Source organism: Rattus norvegicus, chromosome 6, assembly GCF_021556685.1.
Source record: "Rattus norvegicus strain SHRSP/BbbUtx chromosome 6, alternate assembly SHRSP_T2T, whole genome shotgun sequence".
Taxonomy (NCBI): domain Eukaryota; kingdom Metazoa; phylum Chordata; class Mammalia; order Rodentia; family Muridae; genus Rattus; species Rattus norvegicus.
In genome coordinates this window covers 32798087-32811160 of record NC_141539.1, presented here as the reverse complement: position 1 = coordinate 32811160, position 13074 = coordinate 32798087, and the positions used below count along the sequence as shown (strand labels likewise).

Here is a 13074-nt window from a genome sequence, read left to right as displayed (position 1 = left end):
TCCAAGCAAAGGTGGGTGGAGAATACAAGGCAGCCAAGCCAGACTCAGCGCTGAGGAGCAGGGATGAGACTGGAGCTGAAAAGAAGCTTAAAATGCACTGTCACTCAATGCCTAGAATTCAGTTTAGTAATGGTATGGGCTGAGAAAAGGGGCTAGGTGCAAACACTCCTGGCCAGGAATCGAACCAGGACATACATTTGTAAGGACAGGAACCTTGACCCTCTACTACACCTGATTCTAGACTGAGACCCCTGCAGGACAGCTGAACACCTGAAATCCCACGTGTAATAGGCAAAAAGGTGAGTACCGAAACAAGAAACTAAAAGACACTCAAAGCAGAATGAATCTGTAAGGCAAAATTTCAAAATGCATGGAGAGAAACCATGCTAAGAGCCAGTCAGGACAGCAGTAACTGAGTATTTACTTAGTGAGTAAATTCATAGACAGCAAGACAAAACTGATTTCACATATACATTCAGGGCGCTTGGATATAAATGTTAAAATTTATTGCCAATGCAAAATGGTAATCACTTTAGAAGCCTGCTTGGCAGTTTCCTATACAGCCAAACATATATTTGATCTGTCATATACAGCCAAACATATATTTGATCTGGCATATACAGCCAAACATATATTTGATCTGGCATATTCTGATCTACTGTTGTACTCATAACTTATCCAAGTGGGTTAAAAAAAAAACTTGTATCTACAAAATAACATGCACACAGAAGATTGCAACAGTTCTATTCAGAATTACCAAGACTTTTCACTGGATGAGTGAATAAACAAACTGGTATTTCCACTGACTGGAATATTATTTGTTACTAAAAGGAAATAAGTCATCAGTCCATAAGCAGGTATAAATGCATATTACCAAGTAAAAGAAACCAGAAATATAATTCATAGCGTGACATAAAGACATATTTATTTTCAATTTTTTCCTTTATTACCCTTGTTTGTATGGGTGTATGTGTGTGGGTACCCTCATGCTATAGCAGATGGAGGTCAGAGGCCAACCACAGGAATCAGTTCTTTCCTTCAACACAAGGGTTTTGGGAATTGAACTGAGACCATCAGGATTAGCAACAGGTGCCTTTACCTGCCGAGTCATATCACCAGCTTGAGAATTTTTTTCTGAGCATACACAGCCACTTAGAAAAGAAGTTTTCATATATTTATGACAAACATTACATTTTTGTTTTTAAGAAAAGTCTCAGACTAGAAGGTGTATTTGATTTCCATTCACTGCCAATAATAAGAGAGGCTTAAATATACTAAGTACAGTGCGCAACATACATTAAGAAATCACACAGTAAAGACTACGCAGGTCTTGTGTTCCAACATGAAAAAAAAAAGTCTACAGAGCAACCTAGACAGAATGCTATAGTAAAATGCAAAGAGAGCTGGAAATGACTCAGTGGATAACGCACTTGCCACGCAAATATACGAATTGGAGTTCAAATCTCTAGAACCCGCATACAAGCCAGGCAGGTATAGCAGCCACCTACAATGCCAGCGCTCTAGAGACAGACAGGAGTCATCAGAACGAGCTGACTGGCTAGACTAGCCAAATTGGCCAGCTCCAGGTTCAGGAGGAGGCTGAACTTAATAAATAAGTAAGAGAGCAACTGAGAACCTCCAGTGTCAACTCTGGGCTTTCACAGGCATATACAATGTATGGTACATGGATACCATATGCAGACTCCCCCATACCACATACACATGCAAAAAAAGTAAAATGCATAGAAAAAGGCCTGGGAAGAAAACAACAAACTGGTAACCGGAGTAGAAAAAGGAGTAGGTATGTCAAGGGAGTTTTATTTGGAGCAATTTACAAGCAAATATGCATTCTGAACTGCTCAAACTACTGCAACTCCAGGAGCTGCCAGCACAGAGAGACTCCAGTGCAAAAGACACCCTAGAACAGCAGCGTACCTCCAGCACATCTAGAAACCACAGCTCTAATGCTTATGTAATTTTAAGTTAATAAAATAGAGGGAGGGGTTGTCCCCAAGACAGCAGGAGTTAACTTTCTCATGATACAAAAGTATATATTTTGATTGGGATAGGTTACAAAGTACACATGTCTTTTCTTTTTTTGTTTGTTTTCTTGGGGGAGGGACTTTTGTTACTTTGTTTTGCTTTTTTTGTTGTTGTTGAAACAGTGTCTTCCTATGTAACCCTAGCTGGACTTGAAGTGATCAGCTTGCCTCTGCCTCCTAAGGACTTCAATCTAAAGACATATGCCACCATGCCCACCAATATGTACCATTTTTTCAAAATACCCAACTCAATATGCAAAGTCTATCCATTTTATCCTATGTAAACTACACATGAAGAAGGCACAGTAGTGCACACCTGTAATCCCAGGACACATAGATAGGAGAATAGACATAAGTTCAAAGTCAGAATGACAGAGAGAGACCCTATCTTTAACCCAAACAAACAAAAAGTTTGTTTTAACCAGCCATGGTGCTTCACAGGAAGGACTAACAGAAGGATAGCCACAGTTCAAAGTCAACTTACAGCCTGGGCTACTGTATTTCGAGTACCAATATAGCTGGGGTTACTACTCAGCAAGACCCTGCTTCAAAAACCGGGGGTAGAGGGTTTATTTTCAAATAAATGTAAATTAAATATCTAAATAAAATATTAGAAGTGCCCGAAACAAGACACCCAAATTTGCAAAGCCACATAGGCACCCCAAAACAAAACCTAAGAGAGACTTAATGGTTGTACCCTGAAATGCAAATACTAATTAAAATGAACTAAATGAATATACTTCAAGGCTTCTATATATCCAATGACAAATTTGGATTAATATTGCTCTTATTTTTTATATAAGGAGACTAAGGGTCAGATATGTTAACATCTGAAGACATGAAATAAAGGGTAACTGGAAATCCTGCGCACTCTAATATTTTAACTATATTCTGTCTCCCGGGCAAAATTCAGTGAAGCTAAAGACCCTGCCAGCACCACCTTGCCTGCACAACCCCTTCAGAGGCAGTTCCACTTAAGTCTGATAAAAATCCTCAGAGAACACATAAAAGGTCAAGTTTTAATTTGGCAAGCAAAGTAATCCAACAGGCATTGCAAGCCAGGGAAAGGAAGCAGCAGTATGGGGCTGGAGAGTCCAAGCAAGGCAGAGGACAGAACTCCAGCCCTTACAGACCTGAAGAGACTTAAGCATTCTCTCACCTCAGAACCAAGATCCAAGAGGCAGGATAGAAATTATAAAGTGTTCTCTAGGCAAAAGCTCCCTCCAGTCCTCCTCAAACGACAGAGGAGGGGGGAAAAGGCCAATGAGAGAAGGACCGGAACCTGACTTCAAGCAGCCACCCAAAGAACAAGCTTCTGGTGCACAACATACAAGAACCGCGTGGATGAAGAAGTGGCCACAAGCCACCGGAGTCTGCCACCTAAGCCACTGGTTTAGCGTCTAAAACCCTGGGTTACCTGAGAAGGCAAAAAGAGAATCCTAGGACCAAAGGAAGCCAGCGAGCATCCCTAACTCTACAGAGACTGACACTACTTCATATCAAATGTATCAAACCCTGGTCCCTCCATCCACTCCTGCAGTGGGCATCCATTGTAGGGCTTTCGGGATCCAGGCCACATCCTGAGGACTGGGCAGAAAACAGGCGCGGAGCTTAATTCTAGTTGGGAAGGCAAGATTCTCCTTCCAAATTTCTTTCCCCTCTCTTTTAAATGTCAGTAAGACCCTTCAAATCTCTTCCCAATAGCTCCCACCAGCTTTCCTCAAGTATCTTACTTTCTCCACAAGCCAAGCAACTTACGGCCCAGTTTCCCAGGGCTGGGAAAATCCTAAAGAGACCTGAAGTGAACAGAACAAGAAACATAAAATAGAGCACTTTACATTTTGTGTGTATACTTTCACAGCCGGACTGTCAGCACTTCAACAGCAAATAAATGATGGTTGAGAGTGATAAAGTCGTGACCCGGGCGCTGACCGCGGTTCTCTCCTGCTCCGTAGCTAATCAATAAACGCTTGCAGAGAATGCTAGAAAGGTCTCCCTGATTCCCCAAGGCCTGGCACAGGAATTTAACAGTAAGCATTCGTCAGCTGCATCCTCGCTCTTCTCGGGACACTGTGCCCATCAGAGGTGACCTGAGTAGACAGGTTCGTCTACCGGGAGCCTCGGGAGACACTGAGAGGTGATCTGGAATGAATTCCCTCCCCTCTGCCAGGGCCTGCCTACCTCACCTGCCCTCTGCCAGGACCTGCCGCCTTCGCCCCCTTCAGCACCTAACGCTGAGCCTCCTCCCCGCAAGTCCGGCTCAGGCTGCATCAGCAGCGCGCGCAGCCGGGTTCTGCGCTCCGCGGCCCCCCGCGCGCCCGGGTGACCGGAGAGCCCTCTCCGGCCCGGCGTGCGGTCTCCCAAGGGTCGCCGTTCCAGGGCCGCGCGCTCCGCCACCCCGCAGCCCTCCTTTTCGCTCCTCCAGCCCCGGCGGACTCCCCACCTGGCTCGCTTCCCGGCCGAAGCTGAGGGGCCGTCGCGTGGCTCTCCGGCGGCCGCAGCCTCCTCCGACCCGGCCCCCTCGGCAGAGGCAGCTGAAGCAGCGGCAGCGACTGAGGCGGCGGCGCCCACTCAGGCCCCGGAGCCGCCCCCGCGGCGAACGTTCCTGGCGCCGGCTCGCGCCGCTTCCCCGCCCGGCACGCGCAGCGAGCCCGCCCCCGGCGCGAGGGCGCGAGGGCGAGGGCGAGGGCGGGTGCGCGCGGAGGGCGGGCGCGCGGAGGGGCGGGGCTTCCGCCGCCAGAGGGGGCGGGGAGGCGGCCGAGTGCCCTCCCGCGGGTTTGCGCGCCCCCTCCGGGCCTCTGCTGTGCGCTGGCCGCGGAGGCGGAGGTGGAGGCGGAGGTGCGCTTCCACTCCACAGGTAGCTGCCGGGCGGCTGGGTGCTGCGCCGACGTGACTGAACCGTAAGGAATGCGAAGAAATACCCGGTGAATCATTCACCCGCGCCTCGAGCGCCGGGTCCTCCCCCGAGTGACTTTCCACATTGCCTCAGCAGGCTCGTTTGAGCACTAACTCATGCGCCTGGTGCCCGGTGGACACGATCTGGGTCACGGCCCTGGTCCCCAAGAGCGCATAACTTAGGGAGAAGAGCAGCCTTGCGAAGGACCGAGTCCGGTCCTCTGCGCAAAGGCAAGCCACAGCCGGATGCGGTGAGAGGATGAGGAGGGACAGATTACTTTCCGCTTAGTCGTTCAGTAGTTCCTGAAAGTGGGAGTATTTGGACATTAAACAGCTTGGACAAGGGAGCAGGGGCGACAAAGCTTCATTTATTTATGTATCTATATTTATTACCAACTCATCTATCCTTTTTTAAAGCATTTATGTTTTATTTTATGTGTATGAGTGTTTGGGCTGCAATGTTTGCACCCCGTGAGTGCCCCCGGAGGCCAGAAGAGTGTTTTGGATCCCCTGGAACTGTGAAGTGTGGATGGATGCTGGGGAATCAAACGCAGGTCCTCGGATAACATAGCAAGTGCTCTTTGCTGAGCCATCTCTCCAGCCCCTCATATTGCCATTTTTTTATAGAATCCTTCTTTAGGGACATCGAAGTCTTCTTTTAACGTCTCAAAAATCAAAAAATTTCCCCTCAACATTAAGACAACAGCAATATCCCTTAGGTTTTTGGTGTATGTGAACGTGCATGTGTGAATGGAAGCAGCTCCAGGCCTTTGTGCTTTAGGGAAGCTTTTTGAAGCTTTCTGGCACCTTCTGGAAAAGCAGATCGTGCCACCTGCTTCGATCACACTGTCGGGCTGCCTCTAGAACACCCTTTTCCTCCTCTTCTCACAATCTATTTTTAAATTCCTATGGTGAAGGCAGTCAGTGCTGTGTTGATAACTTTTTTTTTCTGAGGGGGAGGGAATACATTACTTTTTACACAGGAATCGTGTGGCTGCTTTGCATGTCGGAGGAGACTCACTGGTTGCTGGGTGGTGACTGCTCCAACCATGTAAGGATATTCCGACTATGTCAAGAGACATTTAGTTTCTTACCATGTATCGAGCTCCTGCTATGGGGAAGGCACTGATGGGTAAAAACATTGACTCTGGCAATGAGGTAGACTGTGAAACTGAAGCTATAGGAACCCAGTACGGGGCCTCAAACACCTGTAATTCCTAGCACTCAGAAGGCTGAGGCAGAAGGATCACTCTGGGTGTGAGGCCATGCTGCAGGATGAGCCAGTGTCAAGGTAAATCAATAAACACCTTATTTCTTCTATCTCACTGCCTCACGTCTTATCTCAAGTTTGAAGTGGGCTCTTACAAACTTCTCTAGAGCTCACTAATTTACACTTGTGTTAACAGCCTTTTATCTCTTGAAGCACTTCACATCCTCACAACAACTTTCAAACATGTTCGCCCATTTTCCGCCTCATATTTCAAGATTATCAGTGTCTTTCCTGGTTGTTTCCTAGTCGTCTTTAGCATTCTACAGTCTATAGTTCTATAGTTTTCCTAGTCATCTATAGCGTTCACCTTACTTATCCTAGGGAGGAAGATTCGGCTCCAGCTACCACTCCCTCTGTGTTCTCCATCCTAAACGCCCTTGAAAAGTCCCCCCCACACACACCTCTTCGGCAGCCTGTCCAGCCATGGCTGTGACTCTTGACCACATCAATGACTGATTTCATCCCAACCGCCATCATCCATTTTGGAGTCCTCATATTACTGGACCCTTCTGTGGCATTTGCTAGCACAAGTCCCTCAGCTTTGTGGCATGCCTCCACTCTAAAGCCTGTTGTTCACGAATCTGACTCAGTTCACCCCCCATGCACACACGCTTACATGCACGCAAATTCCCCCTAACCCCTTGTATCCACTCTTTGTCCCCATCTTTTTCCATATCTCTGGCTCCTAAATGGATTTTAGCTTATAAAAGTGCAAGCAAAGATGTTTCATCTTGAAGCTTTTCCATGGGGTGAGCTTGTTGTGCTACACTGCCTTATGCTCCCCGAGGGTCACCCACCCAGGAACTCTGAATTCATGAATGGAACACACATACACGCGCATGCGTGCGCCAGTCAATTTTAAAATGCCTTGGCTGCCTCAAAGGCTGGGTATTTCTAAAACTTCCCCTGCTACCCCAAGCCCAATTGGAGAAGTGACCGCTTACCCAAAATCTCACATGGCTGGTTGGCTCTGTCTCCTCCAGCTCCTAGGCCCATTTGTACGGCCCCCTCCATGGCGATTCTGCATCTCTACCCCCCAGCATCCTAGCCTGCACAACTCGAAGGGTCCTACCCTGTCTCCCTTTGCTCAACCATTGGCCACTGGCATCTTTATCAATTGATCAAAAACAACTGGGGACAAGGACCTTCAGCGTTTGAAGATGCAGATTTCCTGGGGTTGGGGATTTAGCTCAGCGGTAGAGCGCTTGCCTAGCAAGCACAAGGCCCTGGGTTCGGTCCCCAGCTCCGAAAAAAAAAGAAAAAAAAGAAAAGAAAAAAGAAAAATGAAGATGCAGATTCCCAATTGTTGAAGACGCGGATTCCCAATTGAATCAAAGCATTAGAACCAATTTCCAACACTTTTCTTTGCAGAATACTTTATCATGAGACATGTTAACAATAATAGTTGGTACCAAACTTCTAAGAGGAATATACAAATCCAGGCAAGCCTGCTGCAGCATTTTGTAGAAATGCATGGAGAGGAAATACCAGCAAAGGATAAAAATAGATTATAAGGTTGGCAGAGTTGGGTACAGTCAGCCCTCTCTGGCTTGTAGGTGGCCATCACCACATGATGCTTTCCCTCCTGTCTGTCTGTGTCCTGATCTTATAGAGCCTACCACTAATTACCACATTTTAAGTTAATTAACCCTTTAAGGCCCTGTCTCCAAAGACAGATACTGGGTTACTGGGGAGTTAGGATTTCAACGTCTTAAATGTAAGAGCTAAAACTAAAAACTTCTTGGTGTATCTCCTTACCCTGGGTCTTGTAAAGCCCTCTTGGCTATAACACCCAATAACGTCCTCGTTTCATTCTCCATTGCTGATTTTTATCAGACCTAAAACAACTTAGAAAGGAAAGGGTTGATTTCCTCTGAGGAGACAGAGGGATTTCAGGGCAGAAGCTTGAAGCAGGAACCCGGAGGCAGGAACCGAAGTAGAGACCATGGAGGAACTCTGCTTGTTCCATAGCTTGCTCAGCCATATTTCTTAGGACCATCTGTCCAAGGATGTTAATTCCCACAGTAGGCTCAACCCTCCTACATCAATCATTAATCAAAAAAAATTTCTTTTCCTACAGACTTGCCTGCAGGTCAATCTGGAGGAAACATTACTCAGTTGAGGTTCCTCTTCCCAGATGATTTTAACTTGTGTCTAGTTGACAAAATAAATAAATAAATAAATAACCAGCACACTGGGCTACACCATACCTTCTCATCACATATTGCATACACGTATTGAAATACGAATGGTCATTTATAAATATGTACAGTTATTCCACTAATTGAAGATTTTGAAAATGTTTTTTTAGATTTATTTATTTCATTAGTATGAGTACACTGTCACTCTCTCTTCAGACACACCAGAAGAGGGCATCAGATCCCATGACAGATGGCTGTGAACCACCATGTGGTTGCTGGGATTTGAACTCAGGATCTCTGGAAGAGCAGTCAGTGCTCTTAACTGTTGAGTCATCTCTCCAGCCCGAAAGTGTTTTAAAGAGATAAGATTAGCTATCCTGATTTGTTCACCACCCACTGCATATGCATATGTCAGATTATCCCATGGCAGCCCATAAATATATAAAATTGAAATAATTATTTTGATATTGCAGATCTGTGTACAGCTACACATGTGTGTGGAGGCCAGAAGACAACCTCAGGAGCTGTCCATCTTGGTTTTGTTTAAGACAAGTTCCCTCACTGGCCTGGGGCTTCTTAAGTAGGCTAAGCTAGCCCAACAGCAGCCACCAGGATCCACCCATCTCCGTCTGGCTTTGTAGCACTGGAATGACAAGTGCTCCTCGCGCTCAGCTCTGAACTTATGCACTAGAGCTCAGACCCCCATGCTTCACTGACAGCTGTCTCTGCAGGCCCCAGTTATAATCATCTTGAAAGATTGTTTCGTGTCTTGTAAAATGGCTTTTTTTTTTTTTGAGTCAGAGTTTCTCTCTGTAGCTTTGGCTGTCCTGGAACTCACTCTGTAGACCAGGCTGGACTTGAACTTGTAGAGACCCACCTGCCTCTGCCTCCCAAATGCTGGTCCATTGCAAATTTTGTGAGGATTACTTTGTTGTTATTTGTTTGTTTGTTTTATTGTGAGCTGGTGTCACTGTCTGTAGCTCTATTAAGCCTTGAACTCCTGAACCTCAAGCTTCTGCCTCCTCAGTACAGGGGTTACAAATGCAAGCTACCCCACCAGCTAACATGATGATCATTGGGGTTATTGTTCCCAATGAAGTATGTGTGTTTTGTGACTCTGAGTAAAAGACTGGACAAGCATAAACCAAAATATTAGCAGAGGTTATTTCTGGGTGATAAGATTATGTGTCTTAAATTTTCTTTGTATGTGTTTATATTTTCAAAAATGTCTTAACGGACGGTATACCTTTTTGAAAGTAGTAAAATTACTTCTAAATATCTATGCCAGAAGCCCGGCATGGTGGCTCACATCTGTCATCTCAGTCCTTCAGTGGCTTAGGTAGGAGAGCCACCATGAATTCAAGGTCAACCTAGGCTGTATAATAAATTCCAGGTCAGGTTGGGTTATACAATGAAACTCTATCTTTAGAAGAAAAAGAAAAGAAAATGATGCTAGAACCAGCTTGATTTGCATCCTGTGCATCCAAGTCTTGATTGTCAAGGTCGTAAGTGATCTGGGGGGAGAAGTACACATCGAAGTCTTCGAGGTCATGTGACTCCAGGTTGGGTAGGAGTGAGCTGAGAGTGGCAGAACAAAGCTGCAGAGGATGTGAGAGAGCCGTGTGGGAGGTAGACACCTGCCAGCCAGCTTTGGCTTGGGCAAGAGGAAGATAAAATGAGCTCAAGGAAAACAGTCCTTGAAGTCAGAAATCCTCCGTCTGGCTTCCAGGATCATCTTTCCTAACAATAAGCCACCTCAGATGTGCAGACAGAATAACACGGAAATGACAGAGCCAGCTCACCTCTGCCTAGTGACAGGAAATTGACCCCATAATGTGCGCCATTCTGTTCTCTGCAGCTTACTGATGGCACGACAGGGACTGGAAAGGGTCCAGCAGCCAGTAATCAAAAGGAGAAAGCATGAGGGCGCCGGGCAGGATAGGGAGCTCAGGGAGGATGCTTGCTCAGACAAGACAGGGCAGAGGAGTTCATAGAATGCAGAGGGAGTTGCTACCTCTCACAACACAGCAGAAAGGGGTGGCCCTCCAGGGAAGACATGGGCAACTTGGAAAACATAAATGAGTTCTTGTTGCATGCCGGGAACCATTTGAAAACATTAACACCCGAAAGTTAAACATTGAGTCTGCAGGTTTTCAGTCTTATACGAATGTGGAATGAAGAAGGGATAGAAACAAACTAGGGACCTCTGGATGGGTCTAGGGTGACCAGGAAGAAAGACAGCACAGGGACAATGGCCTTGCCCCACTCTCTCCACGATAGGAGCATTCTGAGTCTGTGAAAACTGGAGGCAAACTCACAGTGACAAAACTTCCTCAGATTCACCTTGTGAATGGCAGCCATGTGTTCAACAAAGCCAGACTTGGGGATGGAGCTGAGGTCAGGATGGACTGGGTTACCCCATTGTAATTGTTGGAAGCCATGGTCACAGGGGTATCTGTCATTGCCATTACATGTGTTGGGCAGATGTGGTGAGGACAGAATGCTCAGTGGCACCCCAAAGATGACTCTGAGAAGCCAAACCATGGAAGCCAAGGAAGCCTTGGGCACCTTGCTAGTTTACCAATAGTTACCAGGAAGCATCAGACACCTGGAAAGATTAACACGTTGTTAATGTTGATGCAATCTTTTTAACTTTTAAATTATTTTATGCATATGAGTATTTTGTCTTCATGTATGTATGTCTATGCACCATGTAAATGAGTGCCCAAGGAAGCCAGAAGAGGGCATCAGATGCCCTGACCTGGAATTACAGCTGTGAGTCAGTCACTATGTGATGCTGGGAATTGAACCTTGGTCCTCTGGAAAGTGGTCTTAACTGCTAAACCACTTTTTCATCCCCTTGATGCAATATTTTTTAGTGGTGGTGGTTGTTTTGTTTTGCTTTTTGGATTTGTTCGTTTGGTTGATTTTGCTTTGCTTTTGAAACAGACTTCCATGTAGCCCAGGCAGGCCTTACCTCCTCAGCCTCCTGAATTCTGGGATTACATATGTGAACTACCACACCCAGGTGTGTGTGTGTGTGTGTGTGTGTGTGTGTGTGTGTGTGTGTCTGTGTGTCTGTGTGTCTGTGTGTCTGTGTGTGTGTGTGTGTGTGTGTGTGTGTGTGTGTGTGTGTGTGTGTGTGTGTGTGCGCGCGCGCGCGCATGTGGAGGCTAGCTAGGGTTTGATGACACAGGAAGCCTTCTCAATCACTCTGTACCTTGTTTCCTGAGACAGGGTCTCTCACTGAACCTGAAGCCTGCTGTTTTGGCGGGCCTAGCTGGCCAACAATCCCTCGAGATCTACCTGCTAACCCTTGCCCTGCCAAGGTGACAGGCTCACACCACCATACCTGGCTGTTTATGTAGGTTCTGGAGAGTCAAACTCAGGCTTTGTGCCTACACAAAGTGCTTACTGAGTGCTTACTGAGCCAGTTCTAGCCCCTGCGCAGCTGGGTTCTTAGACAAGGTCTTGCTTGGCCTGGAATTCATTATATAGATATGGCTAGCCTTGAACTCGCAGGATCCTACTGAGATCCTACTCAGGATCCACTCTGAGGTTTCCAGAGTGATGGATTACAGATATACCTTCCCTGACAAGCTGATGTAAGCAACTTTCCTTTTTTCTTGTTTTTATTTGGGGGTGGGGTGGGGGTGGGGGTATTGTTGTTTTTGTTTATACAGGGTCTCATTTATCCCAGGCTAACATCAAAATCTCTAGATATTAGAGGCTGATATTGAAATCCTGCACTTCCTGCCTCCACCACCCAAGATAGGAAATTATAGATGTAGGCCGCCATACTCAATTTATTTGGTCCTGGGGTTCAAGCCCACAGCCTCGTCATTCTAGCTAGGCAAACACATGCTAGTACACCAGCAGCTGAACCTCATTTCCAGCTCAGCTTCTTAATCTGCACAAGAGGAATGGCTTTCGCTATTAACCTGGATGGACATCAATCACCCAACATGCTTTGGGAAATTACCTACTCTGGAGCGCCACCTACATGAACCAAATTTGTTTAAGCTGCTAACTGCAGTTTAAGTGGTGACATAATATGCAGAGCAAACAGAGGATGGGGGGAAAGGGGTCTAGTTTCTCTATTGGTTACATTTAATTACCTGGGGAGGTTCCAGCTGCAGGAATAGCGCAAAGGGCAGGGGAGACCAAGACAGAATAGAGACAATTCAGTTCCGCCAATTAAGGGCATATGAGCTTAAACAGCAACTCCACTTGGGTCCTTGGGCAGGTGCTGAGGGGAAGGGGAGGCTGACTGTTCTAAACTCCAGAATGCTTCCAGGCAGCTTTGGACAGCTTTGAAATATTAGCTTTGACATCCCAGCTGGCACTGAGGAGGAAAGAGGAGCATACTTCCTTCCTCTCAGGGAAGGGCTTTTTAGCAGCCATATTGACTCTTCTCTTTCTTCCTTGGCCAGTTCTGCTTCTCAAGTCCTCCATGTCAGGAATTTCCTTAGGTCTGCTGGGGTCGGTCTCTGCCCTGTGTTGGTGCAGCAGCTCTGAGCTCAGACCAGAAGCACAGTGCTACTCATATGCTAGTCTCATAACTCGAGGATTCAAGGCCTGGGCTGCCAACCTTCAATCCAATTCCACATGAGACCAGTTCTTGGGGAAATGGGCTGCTCTGGGGTCTCGATGGCTCCCGTTACATCATAGGTGCTTCTGAAATGGGTTAAAGCCACTGTGCCACTGTTTGGTCTAGAGAAATTGG

At 46.5% G+C, this 13074-nt stretch overlaps 1 protein-coding gene across 15 annotated transcripts in view; it reads right to left on the bottom strand.

Annotated features, from left to right (window-relative positions):
• Positions 1–4700, bottom strand: part of Dtnb (dystrobrevin, beta) — a 197064-nt gene extending 192364 nt beyond the window's left edge. For 13 of the 15 annotated variants that reach the window (XR_015621994.1, XR_015621996.1, XR_015622001.1 and 10 more), the window contains exon 1: positions 4486–4700. The gene's annotated coding sequence lies outside the window, so the exon portion shown is untranslated. Of the gene's footprint in view, positions 1–3880; positions 4166–4485 lie in introns of those variants that run through there. The other 2 variants (NR_172013.1, NM_001393801.1) reach the window with 2 other exon arrangements.
• Positions 4701–13074: the final 8374 nt, after the last annotated feature.